This window comes from Perognathus longimembris, chromosome 22 (assembly GCF_023159225.1).
Source record: "Perognathus longimembris pacificus isolate PPM17 chromosome 22, ASM2315922v1, whole genome shotgun sequence".
NCBI lineage: Eukaryota > Metazoa > Chordata > Mammalia > Rodentia > Heteromyidae > Perognathus > Perognathus longimembris.
Window position 1 is genome coordinate 365,590 of NC_063182.1, and position 12,737 is coordinate 378,326.

General features: G+C 36.1%; 1 protein-coding gene and 1 pseudogene across 1 annotated transcript in view; one reads left to right on the forward strand and one right to left on the reverse strand.

The window, feature by feature from the left end:
* The window catches only part of Chsy3 (chondroitin sulfate synthase 3), a 120,592-nt gene that overhangs the window by 26,014 nt on the left and 81,841 nt on the right, over nt 1-12,737 (forward strand). The window lies entirely within an intron of this gene.
* The window catches only part of LOC125340059, a 73,787-nt pseudogene continuing 72,194 nt past the window's right edge, over nt 11,145-12,737 (reverse strand).

Below are 12,737 nucleotides of genomic sequence, written 5' to 3' on the forward strand. Positions count from 1 at the left end.
TGATGGTGGTGGTATTATTTGATGGCTGTAGAATTTGAACTCAGTGCCTTATGTTCTTACTCAGTTTGCTTGCTCATGGTTAGATCTCTACTATTTGAGCCATACAGCCAACCTTGAGTTTTGCTGATTATTTGGAAATGGAATCTAGTGGACTTTTCTGCCTGGTCTGGCTTTGAACCATGACCCTTCAGTTTTTAGTTTCCTAAATAGATAGGATTTCAGGTGTGTGACATGAACTGGTGGGCATCCATCAGAAATATTCTGGTGAGGGGAAATCTGTACATTCATGCAAAGATAAAGAACCATAATCTTTTTTTATTAATTTAATTTATTTATTAATTGAACACAAAATTTTTTGACAAGGTGTTGTGCAAAAAGGGTACAGTTACATAGTAGGGCAGTGTGTACATTTCTTGTGATGTCTTACGCCTTGTTTTTCTATCCCTTCTCTAGGTCAGGTAGACATATATACAATATACAATGTATCAAGAACATATACAGTAGCCACGTGTCCATGCCCAAGAAAGTTCGCCTAGAGCTTTAAATGTAATGTCGATATTAGACAATATGTCGACAGTAGTCTTATATGAACACACATACATAGCTTTTGAGCTGTTGTATTCCCCTGAGAGGTCAATTTTTGACCTTTATATGTTGAGTAGTTGTTTGGTTTTAGTTACATACTGTTGGGTCGCTGCCCTAATCCTGTGGGGAATACTATTTGACAAGCAGTTTTTGGTTTCACAGACTTGGTCTCTACTGTCTCTCCATCTCCCTTTGTTAACAGTCATATATCAGGGAGATCATGCCCCTTTGTTTTCTGTGTTCTAGGCTTGTCTCGCTCAACATTATTTGTTCGAGTTCTGACCATTTCCGTGCGAATAACAATATTTCACCATTCCTAATCGCTATGTAGTATTCCATTGTCTATAAGTACCATATTTTTTGGATCCATTTGTCTGTGGAGGGGCATCTGGGTTGTTTCCATATTTTGGCTATTGTGAATTGTGCTGTGATAAACATGGAAGTACAAATGTCTTTTTGATATCTTGGGGTTTGCTGTTTAGGATAGGTGCCTAGGAGTGGTATGGCTGGGTCATAGGGTAGGTCTATATTGAGCTTTTTGAGAAGCCTCCATACTGTTCTCCAAAGTGGTTGTACTAATTTGCACTCCCACCAACAATGGAGAAGGGTTTCTCTTTCCCCGCACCCTCTCCAGCATTTGTTGTTGCTTGAGTTCAGAGTATAGGCCATTCTAACTGGGGTGAGGTGGTATCTCAGGGTTGTTTTTATTTGCATTTCCTTTACTAGCAGGGATGTTGAGCATTTCCTCATGTGTTTCTTTGCCATTTTTATATCTTCTCTTGTGAAGTCTCTCTTTAGCTCCTTTGCCCATTTCCTAATAGGTTTATTGGGCTTGGAGGGGCTTAGTTTTTTGAGTTCTCTGTAGATGACAGATATCAGGCCTTTGTCTGTTGCTGTGCTGGTAAATATCCTTTCCCATATCGTTGGCTGTCTTTCTATTTTAAGAACCATAATCTTACATTTCAGACAGCATACTTTCTTCTAGTTGATTTTGATATTCTATATTTGTATCATGGGTTCTTCAATAAAATTCCCTTGAAATTGAAAAAAAATCAATGGTTGAAGAATGTTATTGCTGAACCAGCAAGGAGTACTTGCATGTTTACTGTAGACATGTAACAGATATCTCAGTACTGCCTACCTACATTCAAAACACTCTATGAAGTAAATCCAAGTTTGAATGGCTAGGAAGTTTGGGATTTCCAGTGTCATTTCAATGATCATACAGCCTCAAATCCAAATGTCAGTATGTCTGTAACAAACCAAAATAAATTTCTGTCCCATGCAGAAACATGTAAGCTAGAATATGGTTAGCCAAATGTGGTGTGACAGCACATGCTCGCAATCCTGGCACTTGGGAGTCTGAGGCAAAATAATTAGAAGTTCGCGAAGAGTCTGGGGTACATAGCAACTCGAAGACCAGCCTTTCTTGAGACCCTGTCTCAACAGAAAGCATGTTATAATGAGAACATAGCTAAAGAAATAGAGTTTTTACCAGTGACTTGAAGGAGAGAGGACAAAGAAGGGCAATGGAAGGCGTGGAGGGGGAGATTATGATAAAATTCCTTTTTATTCCTGTGCCAAACCTACTTTTGTACAAATAATATATGATAATAAAAACAAATGATTGCATAGTGGAAATAAAAGTATGAACCATGTGGAATTTTTTATTTTCTCTGATCATCTAAATAAATTTATCTTTGGAATAACTCAATGTCTTGTGACTAACAGGATCTCTGTAAATGATTGGTGAATTGAAACTGTAAAGCCCTCTCTGCTGTACAGGTGTGAACCCTGGCCCTCAAACTGAGTCACAGACGATGCCAGGAACATTTGACTGGATGCGATGTATACTATTATCATCATTCCATGTGAAACAGTACCTTTTGTATTTTTTTATTATTTTTTCTTGTCTGTTTGTTCAATTGTTCTATTTAGTTTTGTTTCTCTTGTATTCCCTTCCTGTGGTTGTACCCCTGCTACCACTATATCTCATCTGAATAACCTGGATACTGTTTATATGGGTATTAGAACTGGGGAAGGGAAAAGGAATACCAAAATTGAGAGACAAAAGACAAAAAGACAAACCATTCCAAAAGCAATACTTACAAAACCATCTGGTGTAAATCAACTGCACAACTCGGGGTGAGAGGGTAAGGGGGAGGGAGCGGGGGGGGGAATGAAGAAGGAGGTAACAAGTTGAGCAAGAAATGTACTCACAGCCTTACATATGAATCTGTAACCCCTCTGTACCACACTTTGACAATAAAGAAAAAAATTTAATTAAAAAGTCAAAATATAAATGCAAATAATATATAAGAATTACTTTTATTTTTGACTTAACACATCTTCTTTTAAATCCAGAAACAGAGAAAGTCCCAAAGCTACCTATTAAATCACATTTTGGGGTTTATAGAATGTTCACATTCAGCAAAGGTTATTTAGCAAATGAGGGCATTTGTAATTCCACAAGAATGTTCAGTTTTATCAAGTGTCCACTTGAGAGGAAGTGTTTAATATAATATTTAGGGATTCTTTTTCTTGAACTTGTTCTAATCCTAGCCTGAAAAACAAATGAGAAAAGGCCCTAAGAAATAATGTTAAGAATCGAGTTAATGCCTAACTCTATTTTCAGAGTGACCCAGTCATCCCTTGTACACTGAGGATCCTGTAACTTTAGACTCAAAGTCAAAGAACTTCTTTTACAGGGCTCACGATGTTTAGTGCCTAAAGCAATTGAACGAGGCAATAAATGGATGATTCTGACCATCTCCTATTTATATAACCAATTTAGAGTGTTCGGGTTGTAATGGAAAACACACCAGTCTTATAATGAAAGATCCCTGTGTTAAGGATTTATACTTCACTATTCAGCTGACCCAATATCCTCATCAGTAAAATAAAATAATGCATTTATGTCATAACCTCTGGCTAAAATACCCAAGCTATATTTATATAGGGTTAGGAAGAATTTGGAGGAAGTCGAATGGAATCACTAAAGAACATGTACACAGATCTAAAAAGTTAACATTTGATCCAAGAGAAATTAAGAAATATGAATGGGAGCTATTTTCAAGTGATTGCATTTGATTAAAAGTATTATGTTATTGGGCACTGGTGACTTACACATGTAATTCTGGCTACGGAGGAGGCTCAGAATTGAGAATCATAACTTGAAGCCAACCTGGGGAGAAAAATTCCATGAGACTTGTATCTCTAATTAACCACCAAAAAGCCAGAAATTGAGCTGTGGCTCAAGTTTTTGAGCACCATCCTTGAGAGCTAGTGCCCAGGTCTTAAGTTCAAGCTCTAGTACAGGTACATAAAAAAAAAAAAGAATGAGGTTGAATGCCATCATAGATTCGCCTATGTATGTGTATAACTTGCTTTCTTTTAAACATCTCTGAGGAGGATAAAATAAATATTTTTTAAAGAAATTGAAAAATAGCCTTGTTCTTATTCAGACTATTATATTTATTTAAAAGGTTGATATTTACCAACAATTGCTGCTAATTGGCACCATAAGAACCCTACTTATTATCAGAGAAAGCCAAATGTGATCTGGATTCACTTGGCAAAAGGATATTCCCTTTCATTAACGCTGACTTGCAGTACAGACCGCTAAGCTTTTATGTGCATCTCCTTAATTGGCATGTGATTTGTGAGAGTGGCTATTAATTATACAGAAGACGGTGAGTGAATAGAAAGGATCATTCAAAGCCAAGCTATGCTTAAACCTGACTGTGTCCTCAAACATTAGATACTTCATCTGATAGCCATTAACTTGCCTAAGTGTTTGGAATCCGCTGTAGTAAATGTTTTTAAAGGCGATCCATACACATACCATTAATATCTAGATTTGTTTTTTTCATTTCATTAAATGCTAAATCATTTTTATGAACCTTGCATAACTCTTTGGTTGAAGTAACAAAAAAGGAATACATGATGTAATACAAATAAATCCTAAGAAACTACAGATCAGTTTTTATGAATTAAACCTCTAGTGCCTATAAACAACTATTCAAAAATCCACTGTGAGGGCTGGGGATATGGCCTAGTGGCACGAGTGCTCGCCTCGTATACAAGAAGCCCTGGGTTTGATTCCCCAGCACCACATATACAGAAAATGGCCAGAAGTGGCGCTGTGGCTCAAGTGGCAGAGTGCTAGCCTTGAGCAAAAGGAAGCCAGGGACAGTGCTCAGCCCCCGAGTCCAAGGCCCAGGACTGGCCAAAAAAAAAAAAAAAAAATCCACTGTGAGTCAAAATACAACATTTATTTAGTCTAAAAACACAAGAAGAAGCAACCCACATACCTATTTGTAAGATGCCAGGAAATTGATGATGTCCTATGAAATAAGGACTATCTGGGATTCCACATTCCTCTCGCAATTCTGTTAGAATGACATCTGGTATGTATTTTGATTAATTTATACGTAGCTGTACATCAAGTAAACTAGAAACAAACCCTGCTATGTTTCTGTTTTTAGTTTTATCTGTGTAGCAAAGTATGTATTTTTCACTTTGGCCTTGTGTTTTCAAAGTTATTCTCTTCACATTTTGTGTTTTGTTTTTCACATTTTAAAATTTATTATTCTTAGGAAGATGTATAAAAGGATTTCAATTCAGCATGTCAATCTGTGAGTACATTTTCAGGTGACATGTGAAACGTAACTATGGAGTATAATCCAACATTTCAACATACATATCATTGTAACAATCAAATCAGTGTAAGTTTATCACTTCAAACAATTACCGTTTTCATGCTGGAAGCGTTAAAGACCTTCTTTACTAGTTATTTTTAAATATTCAATCAATCACTGGCAACCATAGTTACCCTAGCGTGCTATTGCACATTCGTAGTTTTTTATTGCACTCAAGTGAGCTTTGATACCTGTTAACAATCCTCTTGATGTCCCCTCTTCCCCACATCCTCCCAGGCTCTGGTGGTCACTAATCTACTCTCCATTTCCGTGCATAAGTGACAACATGTGCCGTTTGTCTTGGTTCTTTGGTGTCTTTTTGAAGACAAAGGCGTGGGGCTAGGAAGGTGGCTTAGTGGTGGAGTGCTTGCCTAGCATGCATGAAGCCCTGGGTTCCATTCCTCAGTATCAGATAAGCAGAAAAACCTGGAAGTGATGCTGTGGCTCAAGTGTTAGATCACTAGCCTTGAGCACAGAGAGCCTCAGGGACAGTGCCCAGGCCCTGAGTTCAAGCCCAGGACCAGTATAAAAAAAAAATACAAGGCTTATATTTAAGTACAGTATGACAAATCTGTAAAACTTTGGCAGAATACATTATCCTTAACATTAAATACAAATTGCTTTGTGAAAATTGCTACCTTACGCTGTTTAGAGAATGATTGGTAGTTGGCATTCTGACATTTATCATAAGAAAGGCAGGGTAGATTTTTCCAACTTCACTCTTGGTGTGACTAGCATGTAGTCAACCTAATCTAGTTTCCCACAAGTCTCTTAGGAGTTGTGACTTTAAATGACAGATATTTCCCACATTTTACTGGATCAGATGCAAATGGGAACCAACAGTACTTCATGCACACTGGCTAATAAGGATTTGGGACATTTTCTTAACATTTCCATGCTGAAAAAGGCAGAGTTTCGCAAAAGCATAGCTCAGATAATCCACCTACATATGAAAAATAGGAGGTATCTTCTTGTGCAGAATTCCTGGCTCCATTCTAGACTTCACTGAGCCAGAATCTTCAGAGATGGGCCCTCACTGCCTTTTGGCAAAAAAGTTATTGATTTACCTTTTTTACATTTTAGGTAATTATTTCTATGAAGAATGTTTATAATTAGGGAATAGTATGTGTGTGTGTGTGTGTGTATAATACTTAAACTTTTATCTCCACCTAAACACAAACAAACATGCACAGACACTCATACAATACACAGGCATGCTATACACAAGCACACACACACACACACACACACACGAGAAGTTAAAGGATGATCAGTGGGAGGGTGAAAAGAGAAAATGAATTGGCAGCTGAATATAATTAATTTATTTTAAGTTGTTCCTGGGTCTTGAGTTCAGATTTTGGGTACTATGTGTGAGCTTTTTGCTGAAGGCTACTTCTTTACTACTAGAGCTACAACTCCATTTTCAGCTTTTTGGAATTAATTGGAGAACAGTGTTTCACAGTCTTCCTGACTGGGCTGGCTTTGAAGTTTGTTCCTCAGATCTCCCTTTCTTGAGTAGCTAGGATTATAAGAGTGAGCCACAGACACTTGGTTTATTAAAGTATTTTACATCCATATCTGATAACAGAATAATCAAGCCTGCTAAATTGATTTTTAAAAGAGGTCATATAAGAAAGAGCAATAGAGGGAGTAAATTAACCAAAATACATGACCTGCAGCTATGGAAAGATCACAATAAAACTTTTTTGTACAATTTATGTGTATTTAAAGTAAATAGTTACATAAGATGGTACAAACTTGGAACCATATTTCTGGAATCATTATAAATACTATAATTAAAGTAGTTGATATAACTTTGATTACTAATATAATAATTTGCTCATTAATGATTAATGATGAATCTTTACTTAATGTAATTAAATGGATCATGTTTTATGATGTGTTTTATGATACTGACTGCACGCTAATGCATTTTTTGCTCTTTAAAGGAATTTATGTTGAAATAATTTCTTTGTGAATATCAAGTGTTTTGCTTTGATTTGACTGACCTCAAGCCTAAATAGAAACTTTTTTCTCTTAAAGAATTTTTAATTTCTTTCTTTTTACACAAAGGAGATGTGATTTTAAAGAACAGCATAAAGGGATTTGGCAAAGTTGTTTGGATAAATGGATAGAAAATAGTTTCTCCTCTACCATCTTAAACACTCCCATCTTTTTTTTCAGTGGTAGAATCATTTTGGTAAAATATTCTTCAGTGCTATTGCTATAGTAGTTGAAGGTCAGCCAGAAATATAAGGTGAAACAAAGTGTTCTTTATAATTAGTGCATTAGAGAAGCTTCTGTTGGATCAAGAAAAAAGAAAAAGAACTTTTTCAACTAAAAGATAATGAAGTGTTGTGTCTATTGGTTGGGTAAATTGAATGTATGTTTAACCTCTTTTAATTTCAACATGATAAGCGGTTTCCTGTTCAAAGGTTCTTGCTACATGCCATTTGCTTTTGCCCCTAGCCTCATTTTTTTTCTCACTCATTAGGGCCTCATTGAAAATCCTTGAGTCTTATCTTACTATTATATTTAATGTAGATCTCCACATCAACTCTGTGTGCGAGTATGTGTGTTGGTACGGGGGCTTGAACTCAGGGCCTGGACTTGTCACTTAGGTTTTATAAGGCTGATGCTCTACCACTTGAGTTACAGCTGTGACTCTACTTCATTTTGGTGGTTAATTGGAGATAAGATTCTCACAGACTTTGTTGCTCAGGCTGGCTTTGAACTGAGATGCTCTGATCTCAGACTCTGAGTAGCTGGGATTACAGGCATGAGCCATCAGCCTATCTTTTTTTTTTTATATTTCAAATAAACATTTAATGTAAAAACAAATGTTCTTTTAAACTGAATTTCTTTTACATCTACTCTACCATTCAAATGCTTTATCATCTTACATGATTTCTTCAAAATCTGTTATCAAGGTTACATATAGAAAAGCATTTTTTATTATAAATAGAAACAAAGGTTTTTTTTTCAGCTTTTATTATAAGATGACATAAAAAGTTTACTTTTGGGGGGAGGTAATCACCAACTTTTTGTGCAAACAATGCTAGCCTTCTTTTAAGCATTAAGAGCATTAACTGCTTAAGAAATGACATAAGCAATAATTCTACACCTACATCTCCCCTAAAATAATCTACTTTTTTCTTTTTTTTTTTTTTTAACATATATAGCACAGCTTTAGAAAATTAAAGCCCGAGAGAAATGCTGGAAACCCACTACCCAGAGGCAAAATGGGAGTTTACAGTAACTCCACAGGAGTCAAGGAGTCTGTAATGAAAGCTGCAGTTTCCCTCTTTCCTATTATTTTTTAGCACAAAAATCAATGACTAAGAACTTAATACTGGATAACAAATCACATCCACATTATTAAATAGCCTCACAGTTAAACACATCTTAAAGACCAACCAAATCAGTATTTACATTTTATAAATTTCTGAAGACACCATTAGAAAGCTTATATATCGCTTCACTAAAGGAAATAGGGAACTGCATCTGATGGTAGTGGAATGAAATTTTTAAAAAAATTCTGTATTTACAGCAGCATTGATCCTTTATAAATAAAGAATATGAAAATGCAGCCTATCTTTTTGTTTGCTTTCTTCTTAAGACTTATCACAGTTCATGCTAGTTTTAGTTGTGTATTTGCTCATTACTTGTCTGTATTTCCCACTGAGCTAAAAGAAATGGAAAAAAATATTTTTCTTGTAAACATTTGTATAACCAGAATCTAGTGAAATACCTAGCTCATAGTAGGTACAAAAATATATAGTTGTTTGACTTCAAGAATAGTTGGATGATCAGGCACATAGTTGTTCTTAGGTTTAAAATGTAAGAAAGAGGGGGCAGGTAGCACCCAATTCACATGCTAACAAGAAACAATGCATTTGATTGCTTGTTTGTAGAAATTGTTAAGCCTTCAGAGTAATTTTATGTTTATTTAAACGACTTAAGCAGAATTGGATGAATTAGGCTAAAACAATTTGTGGCTTGCATTGTTTTTCAAGCATCTTTATTTAATAATATTGGATAATATTACAGTTGTACTTTTCCTTTTATTACTCTGGCCATACATTTTCTCACATTAGTAAAAAACATGAATTGTGGATACAGTATTGCCATCACTTGCTCTAAGCTCTAAGTGAATGATGACAGCAGCCATGCTATGACGTGAACTTGGTAAATGCCCAAATTTGAGGAAAAATGAGTTACTTCATGTAAATTCTAAATTATTATGGTTGGATAACAATTTAAGTGACTATATTAGATAAATCAGTTCAGATTAAGCTAAGTATTGGGCTGAAAAAGAAAGCATTACATTATACTTTACAGGTTAGATTTGGACTTCATTTTTTAAGTCATAAAGAGACTAGAAAAAGATGGAAAAGATTTATGCAAGTTTGCAGACAACACCCTGACAGTGGGTTACTAAGGGAAAGCAGGCTTTATTAGCTAGTTAAAGGAAAACACAACAATAAGAGCACACAGCCATTATGACACTGTCCAACAGACATGAGCTTAAATAAGTGAAATCAGTTGGAAAACAGAAGTGTATTGCAGGGCTGGGGATATGGCCTAGTGGCAAGAGTGCTCGCCTCATATACATGAAGCCCTGGGTTCAATTCCCCAGCCCCACATATACAGAAAATGGCCAGAAGTGGCGCTGTGGCTCAAGTGGCAGAGTGCTAGCCTTGAGCAAAGAGAAGCCAGGGACAGTGCTCAGGCCCTGAGTCCAAGGCCCAGGAGTGGCAAAAAAAAAAAAAAGTGTATTACAGTTTATACCTATAAATGTAAGATTAGTACATTTCTTCATGTTCAACTTAAAATGCATGCAGACATTTAGAAAAAATAGAATATTCATCATTTAAAGGACATATGCTAAATAAGTCCAGGAGCGTAAATAGAAAATTTCAGGATCGTTTTGTTCTCTAAATTCATAGTGAGATAAAAGTAACAGTATGTATTCTAATTTCAGTCGTAATGTAGGATTGCAAATTTTAGCTTTGGCCATGCTTTTACAGTGATAGCAGATATATTAATTCCTTGTTTCATTAACCAAAGTATTCTAAGTTGCTCAAGACAGTTGCTATTCATATGAAATTAAAAATTATGAGATTGATTACTTCCTATTAAGTCATTGAATAATAAGACTAACACACCAGAATATTCTGTACTGTACTTTTGTTTTTAACATTGTTACTAGGCACTAAAATGTGACTTTCTCCATGTCTTCACAGAAATTTAATGTTATCAATTTATTTAGTAATTTAATGTTGTTACCTCTAATTTAAAAATGAGAAAAATTATTAGAAAAGTTACTGACCTAAAACAATATTGTTTATCTGTTTTCAAACCCCAATTTTGATATGATATAGCACATAGCTTTTAAAAAATTGCTTACACACATTCTGGTGTGTGAGTCTTGAACTCAGAGCCTAGATGCTGTCCTTTAGCTTTTTAAATCAAAGCTGATGCTCTGTTGCTTGTGCCATAGCTCCTTGTGTAACCTTTTGTTGGTTAATCACAGCTAAGAGTCTCACAGACTTTCCTGTCTTGGCTAGCTTAAAATTCTAATCTCCAGATCTCAGCAACTTTCATGATTTGCTTGGATTGCAGGCATGAGCCCTTAGCACTCAGCTTTGCCTTGACAACGTTAAAATTAATGTTGTCCATATTTTCTGCTTATCCACTCAGTAAATTTTTATCAGTAGTGATCAGGCACAAAACTGAGGAGTAGAAACTGTATAACATTAGACCTGAGACTTTTCCCCAAGGAACTTATATTTTCTTTTTTTTAATAAAGATTTTTTATTAAGTACATATTTAGGACTTCCAAGCTTACAAGTATGATTGGATCTTTAGGATACATAATTTATTATTAAAAATTATATACAGATATCAGAAACTCCATCTCCAAAATATTCAATGAAGATGTCTGGATGACACAGAACTGACCTAGCAATTTCTTCTTCTCTTTGGCAGACAATTTTGAGTCTTCATGGATAGTCTTCAATAAATTCAATAGCTCATCTTTGGTTGTCTTCTGTGTACTTCTGGAATAATCACTTTCTTCCATTCTCTGGCAGTAAATTTAGCCTATGTCTTTATCTGGATTTTTTCCCTTCGGTATGGCCATTAGTTTAAAACTGACAATTTTATGTAGAGTTCCAGGAATCTTGAACACATCTTTTTGGTGATCCATTAAAAAGAGTACAAGAAGGTCAGTTTTGCCTTTGGATAAATTTTTATTGTTGACAATAGCTTTTGAGAATATCCTTTTCACAACCATTCTGTTGTCACTTTCTTTCTGTAATTTAAATTCGGAAGAATGTGCTGCAATGGCCATGAAATACAGTAGTCTTCTAAACTCTTCTCTGTTTTGGGAATCCAGAAGCTTCAGAAAGAGCTGGGTAGCTTCTAACGCTGTTTCAGTCTTTCCATTTACTAGGAGCTCCGCAATTGCATTATGAACATCAGATAAGTGATTTAATAGTAGCTCTCTGCTACCATAATATTTGGCAATACCATCAAACAGAAGTTCCTTCACTAAGTCTGTTCTGTCTGCTTGCTCAGGAAAATTTCTGCTTATTTCCACCACCATCTGGTCTGGAAGGTATTCTAGGCAGTCAATTGCGGCAGAGAGCCACTCATCTTCCTGAGAATCACTATAGGCCTTGAGAATCCTTCGATTCACATAGTTACTGCTGTTGACCAGGTCAGATTGCCTCTTAGGTCGAGGAACTTTAGGTACAACCTCTTGTTTGAGTAAAAAGTCAAGAAATGGAAGGTCTCCAAGTTGTAGTAGATGCCCAATTGTCTCTTCTTGCCATACTTCATTAATAATGTTGGGTTGCTGCCCCAATCCTGTGGGGAATACTATTTGACAAGCAGTTTTTGGTTTCACAGACCTGGTGTCTACTGTCTCTCCGTCTCCCTTTGTTAACAGTCATATATCAGGGAGATCATGCCCCTTTGTTTTCTGTGTTCTAGGCTTGTCTCGCTCAACATTATTTGTTCGAGTTCTGACCATTTCCCTGCGAATAACAATATTTCACCATTCCTAATCGCTATGTAGTATTCCATTGTGTATAAGTACCATATTTTTTGGATCCATTCATCTGTGGAGGGGCATCTGGGTTGTTTCCATATTTTGGCTATTGTGAATTGTGCCGCGATAGACATGGAAGTACAAATGTCTTTTTGATATCTTGGGGTTTGCTGTTTAGGATAGATGCCTAGCAGTGGTATGGCTGGGTCATAGGGTAGGTCTATATTGAGCTTTTTGAGAAATCTCCATACTGTTCTCCAAAGTGATTGTACTAATTTGCACTCCCACCAACAATAGAGAAGGGTTCCTCTTTCCCTGCACCCCCTCCAGCATTTGTTGTTGCCTGAGTTCAGAGTATAGGCCATTCTAACTGGGGTGAGGTGGTATCTCAGGGT